The sequence below is a fragment of the Alligator mississippiensis genome, chromosome 15 (genome assembly GCF_030867095.1).
Source record: "Alligator mississippiensis isolate rAllMis1 chromosome 15, rAllMis1, whole genome shotgun sequence".
NCBI lineage: Eukaryota > Metazoa > Chordata > Crocodylia > Alligatoridae > Alligator > Alligator mississippiensis.
In genome coordinates, this window is record NC_081838.1 from 36,055,076 (window position 1) to 36,072,505 (window position 17,430).

Here is a 17,430-nt window from a genome sequence, read left to right on the forward strand (position 1 = left end):
TCTGGGTGGAAAAAATCCCAACTTTAATCAACTGGAAAGCTAATGTTGAGTCCAACTGCCACCTTGCTTCTCAAAAAGAAACTGGGAAACATGGATTAGGCAGCATGATTGTGATGTTCCCTTGTCCTGCATACGCAGCCTCCATGCAGAGTGTTTGTAAAGGTTTATCAGAACTTTTTTTGCACTTGGCACTGCCCACTGTGGAAGGCCAAGGCTCCTCAGGACTTTCTCCTTTGGGGGAACTGAGAAACCTCAGCTCTATTCACCTTCCAGGAACTAAGCATTCCTCAGCTTGTAAGAGGCACTCAGCACTTGCTATGATAGATCCCATACACCTCAACTTCATATCGCGCAGAAGTGCCACATGAGAACCAGCACATTGCTGCCATGTTCCAGGAAGAGAGAAATGCTCAGCTTGTTGCATAGCATTTGTTTTAAGGCTTCCCTCAGACCCCGATCAAAACTGTGAAGCAAATCAGTCAACTTCACCCATCTGCAGATTTAAGGGCAAAAGGAACCACTGAATCAATCATCAGCATGATCTCCATGTAATACAGAGGTGACATTTTATTTAGTTTATTTACTCCTGAACTGTGCCCAAGTACTCATCTTTGGCTTGAATGCTCTAACAAGTTAACTGCATTTCCCACTCTTTGACTGGAGCTCCCAGAAAACCTGTGCACCAGCTCTCAGAACTGCTCCCAGAGACCTAAATTCAAGACTTGAAGGCTGAAATTGCCAAGGTTGGGCCATCAACTTACTACAAAGGAAAGGTTAACTGTGTTTCTAAAATCACATAGGCAACTCTGATGATTACAGCCAAGACACACTCAATAGTATCGCACATAAGGAACCATGAAAATAAATATGAAAAATAAGGCTCTGAGATGAGTATCTCTCTGTTATTCTGGAAATATTTAGCACCTCATTGACAAACAGAATCAGACATTTATGTTGTTTTAACAAATGTTGCAAACAAGCTCAAAACACAGGTTATTGCAGTAAACTCACAGAGGAATGATGGCTCAAAGGTTACAAGGCCTTTCCAGGAGAAGCAGTTCAATTCCTCAAGGAGCTGCGAACAGGACAAGAACTGCTTACAGACTGGAAATTATATGTCATAGGCAGCAAAAACCAGGTGCCAGGTGAGTCCCTGAAATCAGGAGCTGCATATGCTCCTTTGCAGCAGAGGGTTTTTTTTAACCCCAGGAGATCCCTGGGTCAAAAAAACCCATGCCAAAAAAAAAGCCAGGTGGCACATGTGGCAGCAGTCAATAATGATGCACCAACTCAAGAAGGATGGAAAGCCCATAATGACCAAATGTGGTGGTGACTCTAAAGGTACAAGAAAGGCAAAGGCAATCACTGCAGATCATACTGAGAATACCAGGAGATCAAGGCACTGATCCAGCAAAGCATGTCAGCATGTGCTTAATTTCTAGATCTCCACAGGCCCCAGATCCAGTCCCATTTTCCCTGGCAAAACTCCCAGCAAAGAAGTCTCCTGCAGTGCTTAAAGATGTGCCAAGTTCTGTTAGCTGATTTACAATGAGGGAAGGTACTCAGAGCAGCCTCAGTCTCAAAGTAGTTTCACAGTTAAGTCTGCAAATTCCTCTCACTGAAGAAGGAACAAGAGAAACGCTAATGACCACTGAAGCAGAAGGTACTCAGCTAACTCTGGCAATTAAAGGAAAGACCAGTTCTAACTGACAAACAAAGCTAAGTAATTCTTAAATAGCAGAAATCTCCCTAAAACTAAAAAACACCACTTGATTTCACATCCAAGGATCTTTCTGCTAAAGATCAAAAAGGGCTTTAAAAATACCCTTAAATAAATTTTGCAGTAGCACCATGAACAGAACTGGGTTCATGATGAACATTTTGTTTTGTTAAGGTAATCTGTAAGCATATCACTACATGCATATGTATAAATACCAAATTAATGTTTTGTGAAAATTTCATTATTCCATTATTTTTTTGAGGAACCCTGTTTCAGTCCGTGATCTATTTGCATGTTCACTGACAGTAGATCGAGACAATGCATGCATGCCAAATAATTCAAGATGAGACTGCCAATAAAGCTGAAACGAGTTAGGCACACAATTTACTGGGGCCTGAAGTATCCAATTAAGGCTTAGAAAAACACAAACTTATTTTACAAATGTGGTCCTCACTCCCTTCACAAATTATTCATATACCGATTCAGTTTTTAGAAGATTTCTTGGGCACATGTGATTTATTTGACATGTTTGATAGAAACATATCTCCCCCTATCCATTTTCTGTAAAAAATACTTCAAGCATTCGCACCCGTTATGCTGTGTGACCCGTCACCAACATCACACGGTCCTGAAAGTCAGTAAGGGAACAACAGCAAACAGAAGAGCTTGAAGTCATCACAGGAGATTCTTAAATCTCTCTTACAGTTTTAAAGCTTCTGTCACGAACCATTGTGAAAGTATATGCTTGTGGAGACTTTACTTTTCATAAATGCTTCCATCATTAATCCCACCTCAAGTGTAATCCAAGCACTCTTGGAGTCAGTGGGATGATGCCATGGACTTCAATGAGGGTAGGATGATGTACACAAACTGGTATGTTGATAGGAGAAAATGAGTTGTCCAACTCCCACTGAATTTCAATAGCTTTTAAGTGTCTAATCCCCTTAGGCTTCCTTTAAAATCTCAACACATTCATACAAATAAAAGCGTTGCCATGATTCTTTGTGAAAACAGCCCTTTTTTTGCTCCAATGCTAGTAGTAAGTAGGACAGAGTGATACCATCATTCAAATGAGAAGTATCTGGTGGTAGATTAGAGACACGCTAAGGTGATTAAAACCATTGAATTGCCCTTTACAACCCCGCATGAGTTAATGAGGGCCTGTCTGCACTGCCCCCGTGCCATGTCTACAAGTGCTGCCAAGAATCATATGCCACCACCTGGCTCCTGCTTTGTATGTGCCAAATCACAGAAAGGAGGCAACGGAGCAACCTTAGAATAGTGCTCGGCACCGCTCTTGGTTTCTCTGCCATGGGCACGCTTATTGGCACGCTCTAAACATGATGCTAGCTACTACTTTAGTTCAATTCTGGAATTCGGTGAATGTTGAGCACATACAAGTGGGACAGACAAGCTTCACAGCAGTGGTACCAAATGAGGAATGGAGATAACGTACACATGCCTTAAGGGCATGAACCCACATTTAAAGCTTCCTAGACTACAGAGAAACATAAGTTGGGAGAAAAAAAATCTAAATTTTAACCTAAATTTAATATGGATTATTCTCGTGTTTGCCTTTGGTTAGGACCCCTTATGATTTATGTTTTCAATGTTTTTATTGCCATAATGAGGATCAGAAACTTATGCTATTTTAAAGTAAAGATGAACTTTTACTTCAATCACAAAAGAACCATAAAATAGCATGAGGCAGTTAAATAAATAAATGGAAAGACAAATAAAGAAATAAAGCAGCCAGATCTCACCTCCTCCTGCTTCCTTTCAACCATTAAAATACTTGTCTTTTTAAACAATGGGTTCTTCAAAATACCAAAGGACTTCCACACAGAGACAATACTAAACACTAAAATTCTGCAATACTAAACACTTAAATACTAAACATTGCAATACTGCAACACTGCAATACTAAACACTAACATTCTGCAATATTAAATTCAAAGTAAGACAGACACTCAAAAATCATTCAATAAGAAGATCTCTAACACTGGGCCAAAGAGGAGAAAATTCAGGTTTTGGAAACAAACCAAGGATTTACAGGTGTAGGTAACAGATTCACATGAAACCGGTAGGCTATCACAGTTTGCCGGCACCAGCCACTTCATAATTGCTCCTAGATGTTTAATCAGTGCTCCACTGCCATTGGCAAAGGGTAACTTTATCTATGTCCTTGTCAAACTGCAAAACACTGAGGATACAAAATAGAGATGTACATCATATAGACTTTATATTCTCCTTCGAGAATTTACGTACCATTATTTTCCCTTAATTTTTTTTCAGCTTAACATTTAAATGATGTGGAATCAGTGATCACTAAACAAGACCACTTTGTATGCTACACGGTTAAGGTCTTTGACATACAGGTGCTGTTAAATATATGCCAAAACACTGATAAACCATTAAATTTATGCCCTGACTTCTAATTAAACATTTGGAGTCCGCAGCTGCTGAACCGCATTTCCAAACCAGTAACAGATTCTAATGTCAGTACATGTCATTAGATACAATGAGACTAGATCTTCAAAACACAAGGAGTCAAATATGCCAGCATTCAAATAGATACTTAGTGCGATCAGACGTTTGCATACACATAATGACATTCATGGAAAATGTATGAGGTAATAAATTAAAAGTAACGCCTCTCAGTAAACACTTCTTATCCATCCCTGACACATGACTTTAGTTCTTCAAGCCTGAAAGGTAGCAAATTCAAACCTCACCAGGATTATTTTTTTTTTTATCCTCTCTCTCTCATTTGGCCCATACAGCTTATGGTGACAACAGCTCTCAAAGGCAGAGGGCCTGATTTTTAAAAAAATCAAGTTGCTAAAAATGCAGACAGGTACTTAAATACCATTTTCAAAGAAAAAAAAATATGGAAGGAATATAAAGCCCTTAAGCATCAGGATATAATACCACCTCAAATGTTTTAGAATTAAGAGAAAACTTTTACAGAAAGAGGAGACCAGCACACTTCATAGAAAGGGGGTCTATAGATAGGCTGCAGGACACAGACTGACCCTAGGAATGATCTGGTGATCCAGCATCAGTGTGTGTGACTTAGTGTCACCATACAGGGTCTCCCCAATTCTTGGCCGAGGAATAAGCATTTGTGGAATGGAGAAATGAAGGCATCACAGGGAACTGAAAGCACTAAAAGGGGAAAAAAATATCATAACTAGATATGGCAGAAAGGACTCTTTCCAAGAAGAGGAAATATTTTCTAGGGAAGCCTTCCAGAGCCCCTCATCTAGCTGATGAAAATTTTCACAAGAATGCAACTATTCGGTTATTTTCATAGATTTCATAGACATTAGGGCTGGAAGGGACCTCGGAAGATCATCGACTCCAGCCCCCCGCCCAAAGGGCAGGACGTCAGCTGGGGTCATAGGATCCCAGCAAGATAAGCATCCAGTTTCATTTTGAAGGTGTTCAATGAAGGCGCTTGAACAACCTCCGGCGGCAGGCTGTTCCAAACCTTGGGGGCTCGGACAGTAAAGAAATTCTTCCTTATGTCCAGCCTGAAACGATCTTGTAGTAGTTTGTGACCATTCGTCCTCGTCATCCCTTGGGGCGCTCTGGTGAACAAACGTTCCCCTAGATACTGGTGATCACCCCTGATAAACTTGTAGGTGGCCATCAGATCACCCCTGAGCCTGCGCTTTTCCAGGCTAAAGAGCCCCAGGGCTCTCAGCCTGTCATCATAGGGTCTGCTTCCCTGACCCCTGATCATGCGCGTGGCTCTTCTCTGGACTCTCTCAAGCTTCTCCACATCCTTTTTGAATTGTGGAGCCCAAAACTGGACGCAGTACTCCAGCTGCGGCCTCACTAAGGCCGAGTACAGGGGGAGAATGACGTCCCGGGATTTGCTTGAGAAGCATCTATGGATGCAAGCCAGCGTTTTGGTCGCTTTACTAGCCGCAGCATCGCATTGCAGGCTCATGTTCATCTTGTGGTCAATGATGACCCCCAAGTCTCTTTCTTCCATAGTGCTAACCAACATAGCACTGCCGAGCCTATAAGGATGCTGCCGGTTTTTCTTCCCAAGGTGGAGAACCTTGCATTTATCAGCGTTGAACACCATCAGATTCTCGTCCGCCCACTTGCTGAGCCTGTCCAGGTCAGCCTGGATCACCCGCCTGTCTTCTGGCGTGGATGCTTTGCCCCAAAGTTTGGTGTCATCGGCAAACTTGGCCAGTCCGCTTCTGACTCCAGTGTCCACATCGTTAATGAAGATGTTGAACAGTATGGGTCCAAGAACAGAGCCCTGGGGGACCCCACTGGTCACAGGACACCACGATGAGTGACTTCCATCAATTACTACCCTCTGGGTCCGACCCCGGAGCCAATTTTCCAGCCAGCGGATGGTGGGGGACCCAAGGCGACAATTGGCCATTTTTTCCAAGAGACGATCATGGGACACCAGATCGAAGGCTTTTTTGAAGTCAAGATATATGACATCAATCTCATCTCCCTTGTCCAGGTGATGGGTCACCTGGTCGTAGAAGGAAATGAGATTGGTCAAGCAAGACCTACCCGCAACAAACCCGTGCTGGCTATCCCTTAAGATGTTGGCGTCGGCCAGTCCATTAAGGATGGCCTCCTTAATAAACTTTTCTAAGATCTTCCCCGGGATAGAAGTCAGGCTGATGGGCCTATAGTTAGCCGGATCCACTTTCCTCCCTTTCTTGAAGATAGGCATCACGTTGGCCTTCTTCCAGTCTTCGGGCACTACACCCGAGTGCCAAGAGTTTTCAAAGATCCGCGCTAGAGGCTGGGCTATGATGCTCGCCAGCTCCTTGAGTACCCTGGGATGAAGATTGTCAGGGCCGGCTGACTTGAAGGTATCCAGCTTCTCAAGATGTTCCTTCACAAAGTCAGCATTAATGGAGGGCAGGGGATCACCCTCACCCGGACTTCCCGGCCCCGTAGCAGGCACGGGCGTCCCATGGGGCTGATGAAAGACCGACGCAAAGTACCTATTTAATAGGTTGGCTTTTTCCTGGGCGTCAGTTGTCAGTTGCCCCATCTGGTTCAGCAGGGCTCCAACGTTGCCCCTGCTTTTCCTCCGGCTCCCCACATATCTGAAAAAGGACTTTTTATTTTCCTTGATGCTCAAAGCTAGCTGGAGTTCAGTTGCAGCCTTGGCTTTCCTGGTCTGCTCCCTACAGGACTGGACCAGTGCAGAATAATCCTCCTTGGAGGTGACTCCCATCCTCCATCCTTTGTAGGCCTTTCTTTTTAGCCTCAGGAGCTCTGCTAGGTCCCTGGAGAGCCAGGGGGGCTGCTGTGCCCTCTTGCTGCCTTTCCTCCGAGATGGAATAGACTTAGTTTGTGCACTGAGGATCACTCCCTTGAGGAGCAACCACTCCTCTTGAACTCCCCTCTCCCTGCAGTCACAGTCCCTTAGGGCCTCACTGACAAGCCTCCTGAGCTTGTCAAAGTCGGCTTTCCTGAGGTCAAGGACTTGCGTGTTGCTGACCGACTTGCCAGCTTTTCGGCGGATGGTGAAGGTGATCAGCTCGTGGTCGCTGTCACCCAGCTTCCCATCGATCACTAGGTCGCCGACTAGGTCCTCCCCAGTAGCCAGCACCAGGTCGAGCAGCGCTTTGCCTCTCGTTGGCCCATAGACTTCTTGAGTCAGGTAGAGGTCATCCACGCACGAGAGGAAGCTCTGGCACGAGAGGAAGCTCTGAAACGAAGGCTTAAATGTCTTTCTGAATCAGAGCCTCACATGATGAGTGCCTCAGGCACTCGGGAACCAGCAGCGGGAAGGAGAGGAGGCAGCACACGTGTGTCCCGCACGCACGTGTGCCCTTCTTACCAACCAACTGACCGGAGGTGGCGGCGGCAGCAGCAACAACAGAGGAATCAGCAGCGGGGGCAGCAGCAGCTGATCCCCCGAAGGTAAGTGGGGCGGAGGGACCCGGCGCAGCTGAGCCGGATCCGGAGGGGAAGCCCCCCGGGTCCCATATAGCTGAGCCGGTAGGGAGCCGCGCTCCCGAGCCGCGCAGCGCGAACAGAGCGCGCAAACAGGGAGGGCTAGGAAGGGGACTGTCCCCCCAGGCCAGGGGGCACCCCCGGGGCTAACCCTTGGGGGAGCAGGCTCCTGTGGCAGCGGATCCCCCCAGCGGGGGAGCGTAGAGGCAAAACTGCCGGCAGGCACTCCCGGGTAGACCGGGGCGTCTGATTGGCCGTTGGAGCGGGGCGGGTAATTCAAACCGCGGGCTTTAAAGCCACGGAGTGACGTAGTTCCCAGCACTCGGGAACCAGCAGCGGGAAGGAGAGGAGGCAGCACACGTGTGTCCTGCACGCACGTGTGCCCTTCTTACCAACCAACTGACCGGAGGCGGCGGCGGCAGCAGCAACAACAGAGGAATCAGCAGCGGGGGCAGCAGCAGCTGATCCCCCGAAGGTAAGTGGGGCGGAGGGACCCGGCGCAGCTGAGCCGGATCCGGAGGGGAAGCCCCCCGGGTCCCATATAGCTGAGCCGGTAGGGAGCCGCACTCCCGAGCCGCGCAGCGCGAACAGAGCGCGCAAACAGGTGCGCTCTGTAAGAGCACGCCGGCGTTTGCGCGGGCGTTCGCGCCGGAGGGCAGGCCAGGAGGGCCAGGAGTGGGACTCCTGTAGGGGTAGGGCGTAGACACCGCGCAGGTCTACAAACAGCAGCTTGTAGAATGGTGTCTACGAGGAGTACTGCTAGGGCCTCTGCCCAGGGGGACAAGGCTACCCGGGGCAGGTCTGAGGCCTCCACCCAGACCGAGCCCATGGGGGAGCCGGTGTCCCCCTACCTCCTGGCCTGTGGGGGATCCCCAGCAGGGCCGGGGGGAGCAGAGATTGGGGGCCCCCACACCTGTCCAGCAGGTGCCCGTCTTAGGGCCCTGGAGGCGCAGGTGAGGGAGCTCCGGGAGGAGGTTAGCAGGCTGAGGGGGATCAGGGAGGCGGAGGATGAAATTGACAGTTATTTCCTTTCCCTGCAGGCCCAGGCACCAAAGGAAGAAGCACCCCGGGGAATACCCTCCACAGCAGAGTGGCAGACGGTCACAGCCAGGACCGGAGCGGCACGCAGAGAACTGGTACCAGCTTCTCCAGTCCGACTGGTGAACAGGTACGAGGCCCTGGCGACCCTGCAGGAGATGGAAGGGGAGGAGGACACCTTTGGGCAAGAAGAAACACCACGTTCTTCACACCCCAAACAGATCAAGAGATCCACGATGACCCAGAGGAAGAGGCGACGTGTGCTCGTCATAGGAGACTCCATCCTGAGAGGTACGGAAGGACCCATCTGTCGCCAGGACCCCTCGGCACGAGAGGTATGCTGCCTCCCTGGAGCAAAGATTCGGGATGTGACGGAGGTAATCCAGGCCAGGATCAAGCCCACCGATTATTACCCCATGGTCCTAGTCCATGTGGGTACTAATGATGCGGCCAGGAGAACCCCCGATCACTTGATGGCGGACTACTGTGCTCTGGGCGGCGTGCTGAAGGAGTTCGGTGCCCAGGTGGTTTTCTCTTCCATCCTACCAGTGACCGGACGAGGAAGACGGCAGGAGAACTGCATCCGAGAGACCAACTGGCGGCTTCGGCAGTGGTGTCTCGAGGCAGGCTTCGGCTTCCTGGACCATGACCCGCACATCACGACGAGGGACATGCTCTTCACCTGTCCCCCAAAGGTAAGCGTGTGTTTTCTTCTAGGTTGGCGGATCTCCTCCAGCGGGCTTTAAACTAGGCTCGTCGGGGGGAGGGGAGTACGAGGGCAGGGGAAGCTGTGGACCACCAAACCATGTGGCACCCACAAGGACAGCCCAGCCTGAAGAAGGAGAACATTGGGAACCTGAAAGCCATGGGGAGGCCAGCACAACAGAACAGGTAAGGAACAAGAAGGTAAGAAACAATGGGCCCCATGGGACTGGGAGCGGGGGGGCAGCAAAGGCGCCAGTCGCAGGGCTCAAGTGCCTATATACTAATGCTAGGAGCATGGGGAACAAGCAGGATGAACTAGCTCTCCTGCTTGCACTAAACACCTATGACATAGTGGGGCTAACAGAGACCTGGTGGGATTCATCCCATGACTGGGCGGTACATATTGAGGGCTATAGATTGTACAGAAAGGACAGGTCAGGGAAGAAAGGGGGGGGGGGGTTGCACTCTATGTCAGTGAGCAATATACATCAACCCTCATCAAGACAGAATCCGAGGCTGAGGAAGTAGAAGGATTGTGGGTTAGGCTACATGGGGGGCAAGGAGAAAGGGATTTGGTGGTAGGGGTCTGTTACAGACCCCCACACCAAGGGGAAGAAATAGATGCGGGGCTCCTGAGGCAACTCTCGGAGACCATAAAAGCTAAAGAGGCGGTAGTCATGGGGGACCTAAACTACCCGGACATCTGCTGGGAGACGCAGACAGCAAGGTCCCATCGCTCACGCAGGTTTCTAACTTGTGTACAGGACCTCCACCTGACACAGGAGGTGTATGGTCCCACTAGGGGGAATGCCATACTGGATCTGGTATTGGCAACGGGAGATGACATGATAGGGGACCTCCAAATCGGTAGCTATCTGGGAGACAGTGATCACCTTATGATAGAATTCAACATAAGACGACGAGTGGGTAAGGTAACTAGTAGGGTGAAAGTGCTAGACTTTAGGAAAGCTGATCTCATTGCACTCAGGCGATTAGTCAAGGAAGCACTGCAGAGTAGGAGTTTTGAAGGGATGGGAGCCCAAGAAGGGTGGCTGTGCCTAAAAGAAACGATCCTTTGGGCACAAAGCAAGACGATCCCCGAGCGAGGCAAAAGAGGGAAAGGGGCCAGGAAGCTTCCATGGCTGACCAGAGAAATCCAGGGCAGCCTAAGGGCCAAAAGGGGAGCACATAAAAAGTGGAAACAGGGTGAGATCACTAAAGATGAATATACCTCCTCTGCTCGTGCTTGTAGGGAGGCAGTTAGGCGGGCCAAAGCTACCATGGAGCTGAGGATGGCAACCCAAGTAAAGGACAACAAGAAATTGTTTTTTAGATATATAGGGAGTAAAAGGAAGGCCCAGGGAGGAATAGGACCCCTGCTAAATGGGCAGAAGCAATTGGTGACAGATAGAGGGGACAAGGCTGAACTCCTCAACGAGTTCTTTGCCTCAGTGTTCCTAAGCGAGGGGCACGACAAGTCTCTCACCGGGGTTGTAGAGAGGCAGCAGCAAGGCGCCAGACTTCCATGCGTAGATCCTGAGGTGGTGCAGAGTCATTTGGAAGAACTGGATGCCTTTAAGTCGGCAGGCCCAGATGGGCTCCATCCGAGGGTGCTGAAGGCACTGGCCGACGTCATTGCAGAGCCACTGGCAGGAATATTCGAATGCTCGTGGCGCACGGGCCAAGTCCCAGAGGACTGGAAAAGGGCTAACGTGGTCCCCATTTTCAAAAAGGGGAGGAAGGAGGACCCGGGCAACTATAGGCCGGTCAGTCTCACCTCCATCCTTGGTAAAGTATTTGAAAAAATTATCAAGGCTCACATTTGTGAGAGCCCGGCAGGGCAAATTATGCTGAGGGGAAACCAGCATGGGTTTGTGGCGGGCAGATCGTGCCTGACCAACCTAGTCTCTTTCTATGACCAGGTTACGAAACGCCTGGACACAGGAGGAGGGGTGGATGTCGTATACCTGGACTTCAGGAAGGCCTTCGATACGGTATCCCACCCCATACTGGTGAACAAATTAAGAGGCTGTGATGTGGATGACTGCACAGTTCGGTGGGTGGCGAATTGGCTAGAGGGTCGCACCCAAAGAGTCGTGGTAGATGGGTCGGTCTCGACCTGGAAGGGTGTGGGCAGTGGGGTCCCGCAGGGTTCGGTCCTTGGACCGATACTCTTTAATGTCTTCATCAGTGACTTGGACGTGCGAGTGAAATGTACTCTGTCCAAGTTTGCAGATGACACAAAGCTATGGGGAGAAGTGGACACGCCGGAGGGCAGGGAACAGCTGCAGGCAGACCTGGATAGGCTGGACAAGTGGGCAGAAAACAACAGGATGCAGTTCAACACGGAGAAATGCAAAGTGCTGCACCTAGGGAGGAAAAATGTCCAGCACACCTAGAGCCTAGGGAATGACCTGCTGGGTGGCACGGAGGTGGAAAGGGATCTTGGAGTCCTAGTGGACTCCAAGATGAACATGAGCCGGCAGTGTGACGAAGCCATCAGAAAAGCCAATGGCACTTTATCGTGCATCAGCAGATGCATGACAAATAGGTCCAAGGAGGTGATACTTCCCCTCTATCGGGCGTTGGTCAGACCGCAGCTGGAGTACTGCGTGCAATTCTGGGCGCCGCAATTCAAGAGGGATGCGGATAACCTGGAGAGGGTACAGCGAAGGGCAACTCGTATGGTCAAGGGCCTGCAGACCAAGCCCTACGAGGAGAGACTAGAGAAACTGGACCTTTTCAGCCTCCGCAAGAGAAGGTTGAGAGGCGACCTTGTGGCTGCCTATAAGTTCATCACGGGGGCACAGAAGGGAATTGGTGAGGATTTATTCACCAAGGCGCCCCCGGGGGTTACAAGAAACAATGGCCACAAGCTAGCAGAGAGCAGATTTAGACTGGACATTAGGAAGAACTTCTTCACAGTTCGAGTGGCCAAGGTCTGGAACGGGCTCCCAAGGGAGGTGGTGCTCTCCCCTACCCTGGGGGTCTTCAAGAGGAGGTTAGATGAGTATCTAGCTGGGGTCATTTAGACCCAGCACTCTTTCCTGCTTATGCAGGGGGTCGGACTTGATGATCTATTGAGGTCCCTTCCGACCCTAACATCTATGAATCTATGAATCTATGATCTCAATGCTCCTTTATCTGATGAGAAATTTAATCTCACAACATGCTGTAAGGTAATAAAGTGTGATAATCATCCTCTGTTGATGGGAAACTAACACCACACTGCATGTTATTCAAGGCAGAAGGCACGGCAGTAGGGCTCCTTATAGCCTAATTCATTCAGAGAGGCACAAGCTGTTGTAGGCTAGTCTGCTTCCTTAGATGCTGTGAATGGACTTGCAGAGAGGGTGGGGACTACTAAATAGAAAGAGATAAGGTCATTTGTAGGCAACTGCCGATCCTCTGGATCATGGTGTATGCCCAAGAGGTTGTCAGGTGATGGATGAATCCACTTGTACCCAGTCTTGAGACCATCACACTGAGACACTTCCAAGAGAGGTGGTGCTGTCCCCTTCCTTGGAGGTATTTAAAAGGAGATTGGACAGGCACCTGGCTGGGGTCATCTGATCCCAGCACTCAATCCTTCCCAGGGCAGGGGTTGGACTCGATGATCTAATAGGTCCCTTCCAACCCTAACAAATATGAAACTATAGACTATGAGACGTAAGGCATACACCTAGGTCAGAGTATGGAGGAGTGGAGGCTGCCCAAAATGTACCACCCCCACTTTAGACCACTGAGATGGAATCCAAAGGCCAGACCAAGTCCAGATGTTCAGTGCCTCGATGGCTGTAGCTTCTGCCAGGGAGCAACAAATCAAACCTGCTGCTGACTGCCTAATCCCTCAGCAAGGGTATGTTTTTGTCAGGGTGAGGTCCTTTAGCCTTTCTCCAACCAAGAAGTACCCACAAGGCCGCAGGGGCTAGGGTTTTGAGATGCCCTATATTTGGCTTCCTCTGGAAGTTGGAACATTGTGGTATTTTATAGGAGCTATCCCACCATATGTGATCCCATCGTGTTGCCATCAGGCCCTCTACTTGGATGTAGTTTATCATCATACCCCAGATGGGGAAAGAGGGGTGGAAAGCAGGGCCTCTGCTGAGAGATGATGGTGAGTTGAAAGGATCAAAGGAAAAACAAAGGAGTTAACCCATTCAGAGTTAATAGGGGTTATAAAAGCCATGCCAGTTAATGAGATAAGACTCCATAACCTCTGTTGAGACTATACTTATCACTATTCAGTTTGATTTATTGTTCCACAATTTGATAGTCTGGTTGCTTTTTAAAGATTTGTTGTTGAAGAGCAGCTACTCTAATATCACTGACTGAATTTCCGGAAAGGTTTTCTACCATAGGCTTTTGTGTCTTTCTAGAGGTGACATCAACTTGGTGTCCATTCAGTCTTTCATACAGGGACTGCCCCTTGCCTTCTGTTTTATCCCAAAAGATTTAACTGTTGTATCCAAAAATCACAGAGGGAGTAAGTGTAGACAGATTTTTTTAATAGTGATCATCAAAAAATGGTACTCTTTTACCTACACTAAGAATTTCAACTTTTGCCAATAAATTGCAACATCTGAAAAATGTAAGGCAAAAAAAATTGAAAAAAAAAACCGGCTTCCAGTGGCGCAAAGGGAACTCACTGTAACAGAGAAGTGAGCCAAGAAAACATTTTCCTTCACTGCTTTGGCAAAGCAATTCTTCAAGCACTCCTTTGGATAAGAAGTCTGCAGAAGAAGCCTTTAGCATGTAAGCTATAAAAGAAAAAACATGGTTTCCAAAAAGTGATCTGGTCAATAATAACCTTTTTCTTCCTGTAGCCTGTCACAGAGACTTTAATTGTGTCCTCTGATCTCTGTTGAAGTTAATAAGAGGAGGGGTGCAAAATGCAGGGAACATGTACACAAGACAGAGAGCTCTTAACCAGGATCCAGCTCAACTTCATGACCAGTAAATAGGACTCCAGTATTGAAAGGAAACATAAAATGACTTTGGTGCTAAAGTTAAAAAGACAGTAACAGCTACTAGGGAATAGTAAGTCTTGATGATCTGAAAGAAATGAAGTAGAAACAAATTTCAAAGCTACAGTCTACCTGCTGCCCTCTTTAGTACTGTACATCAAAATGTGTATGGAGTTATTAAGGGGCCCAACTCAAGTATAAAGCATCTTACATTCACACGTTCATTAAGCCTACAGGGTTCAGAGTTTCTGAGCTTCAAAGTCTAGAAGAATTCCCTCTGGGGCATTAGATGATTTAAGTTCTTCTTTTTACCTCCTGTCACTAAAGGCCTCTTCTATTCCCACAAGCACGCCATAGAATATCAAATATAAATAGATTTAGAAAAGCAAGTTTGGAGAGGAAAATAGCAGAGTCTCCTTGACAGCTTGTTCCTTTTCATTGGGCTTTGCAGCCTGCCCGTTGAAAGGAGAAAGGGAATTGTAAGAATACAGAGTTGTAAATACACACACCAAGACTACTTCTGGGTCTGCAGCGAGTTGGCAGAGACAAAAGCGCACCCTCTTTCCTGAAGTTGCGCTGAAGTGTTTGTCCAGTGTTATCCTGCAGGAATTTGGGATATTAAGGGTAACTGGTAAGACAAAGAGGAATCACGAGTTTGTCTCTGCAGTACAGCCTGAGGGAGCAGGATTCCCTTCTGCATTGTTGAGTTTGAATTCAGGTCATGCTCTGCAGTTAGCATTCAGGGTTGGTACACACTGCAGAGCAGGAAAGATTTCAAGAAGGCTGGAAACAAGGGTCCACACTGAGATGTGGAAGCTGACCACACTGAGCATGTGATATATTGATCTAGTCACTATTACAGGGAAAGGAATTATGGATTCAGATGCCCTGAAGGAAGCTGGATGAGCTGCAGTTTGCATGGTGGCTGATGTACATGGAGGAGTTGGCTGACTCACCCCAAATTCCTCCTGGCAGCTCATAGGGAAACACACCTCACCTACCATTTTCCTTTTGCCTTGCCTCCCTGCTACAGCTAAACACTACACTGACTTTCTTTCTTTAGCTGCTTGAGAAGAAAAACCTATCAGGTGTCACTTCCTTCTGTCAACTAAAACTCCACCAACAGAAAGTCCATGCAGGTTAGCAGGTGCCATCACATTTCACATCAAAAGCCTTCTATGCAGTGGTTTGGGGGTCTAACTGGCACAAGCCTGTGGTGATCATGCGATGCTGCTAGAGAATGACAGTCTGATGCTGTCTGGGCTTAACTGCAAAACAGTTAGGTTATTACAAAGCTGGCTGTGGGGTAGGACCCAGAGAGTCCTAATGGATGAGTCTATGTCGTCTTGGTGAAAAGCGACCAGTGGTGTCCCTCAGGGGTCAGTGCTTGGTCCAGTGCTATTCAACATCTTCATCAATTACTTGGATGTTGGGGTGAAGAGCTCACTGGCCAAGTTCATAGATGACACCAAGTTATGGGGAAGCATGGTCATGCTTGAAGATAGACCGGAGATACAGGCAGACCTAGATAGGCTGGCAAGTTGGGCGGATTGGAACCAGATGAAATTCAAAATTGAGAAGTGCAAAGTGCTCTATTTGGGGACAAATAATCCCCAACATACTTATAGGCTTGATGGCACCAAACTGAAGAGCACTATGAATGAAAGGGACCTGGAGGTAATAATAGACCACAATGAGCCGGCAGCCAACAGGGTAAATAATACTCTAGCATGCATCGATCGATGCATCTCCAGCAAAACCAAGGAAGTGATCGTTCCACTCTCCTGGCCATTGGTGAGACTGCAGTTGGAGTACTGCATCCAATTCTGGGCACCACACTTCAACAGGGACATGGCAAAGCTTGAGAGAGTCCAGAGAAGAGCCACCTGTATGATCAGTCTGACACAGCAAGCCATACGAGGAAAGGCTAAGGGACCTGGGGCTCTTCAGCGTGAAAGAGAGAAGGCTGAGAGAGGACCTGGTAGCAGCTTACCACTACATCAGGGGAATACATCAAGGGCTCGATGAACAACTGATCACCAGGGCACCCTTGGGGAAAACCAGAAGTAATGGTCACAAACTCCTAGAAGACTATTTCAGGCTCAGCATCAGGAAAAACTTCACAGCTAGAGTGTCCAGACTGTGGAGTAAGCTCCCTCCAGAGGTGGTGCAATCACCTTCCCTGGAAATCTTCAAGAGGAAACTAGACGGTCACCTTGCTGGGGTCACCTGACCTCAGTTATCTTTCCTGCCTCGTGCAGGAGGGCTGGACCCGATGATCTTCTGAGGTCCCTTCCAGCCTGACAATCTATGAATATTTACCTTTTGCTTCTTCGTATTGTTGCTGGGGCTCATAAAACATCAATATAAGGCAACCGATGATATACTGAGTCCATCAGTGAGAAAAAAAGGACAGCAGTGCTATCCTTTTTTTCCCATCGCTAATATATTTATTCTATTCTTTACTTGTACTACTACTGCTAGTGTCAATTGTGGGGTCAGCACAAGTGAAGAATGGCTGTATGGGTAAGAAGCCAGATTCACACCAATATTTTGGGCTGTACAAATGCAGACGTGTGCTACGTGACATTCACAAAACCTACTAAGCTTGCCTGGTGCCCAGCTTTTAAGGATTTTCTTGATGCTCTACAAATCCCATTGGGTACCTTCTTTGCCAGTCTTCATGCTACCTGCTATTTATCAAGAGATCAGCTGCTCAATCTTCTCGGCCCATGATACCAGCCTCCATTGCATACTTGCTATTTTTTCAAAGAATAACCTTGCTTTGACCCATGTCCTTTAGACAGACAAGGGGCTTTCCATAAACACCTACAACACTGGACCTGTTCTTTTCCTTTAAATCTCTCTTTTAGTATAACTTGCACTCAACACAGCTAGGCCAATGGTAGGAGGAGACAGCTGTTTACTATGGTGACCAATAATGTTGGTAATGTTTCATTGTTTCCTTCTTTTCCTATTATGCAGAGTGAAAGTGCATCTAACCATCTCGTACAGCCATTTTACAGACATTCCCAGTGAAATGGC

General features: G+C 48.0%; 1 long non-coding RNA gene across 1 annotated transcript in view; it reads right to left on the reverse strand.

Moving 5' to 3' along the window:
• Positions 1 to 3,360: 3,360 nt before the first annotated feature.
• The window catches only part of LOC132245755 (uncharacterized), a 33,020-nt gene continuing 18,950 nt past the window's right edge, over positions 3,361 to 17,430 (reverse strand). The window contains exon 4 of the long non-coding RNA XR_009457472.1: positions 3,361 to 3,923. This is a non-coding gene — a long non-coding RNA (uncharacterized LOC132245755). The remainder of the gene's footprint in view (positions 3,924 to 17,430) is intronic.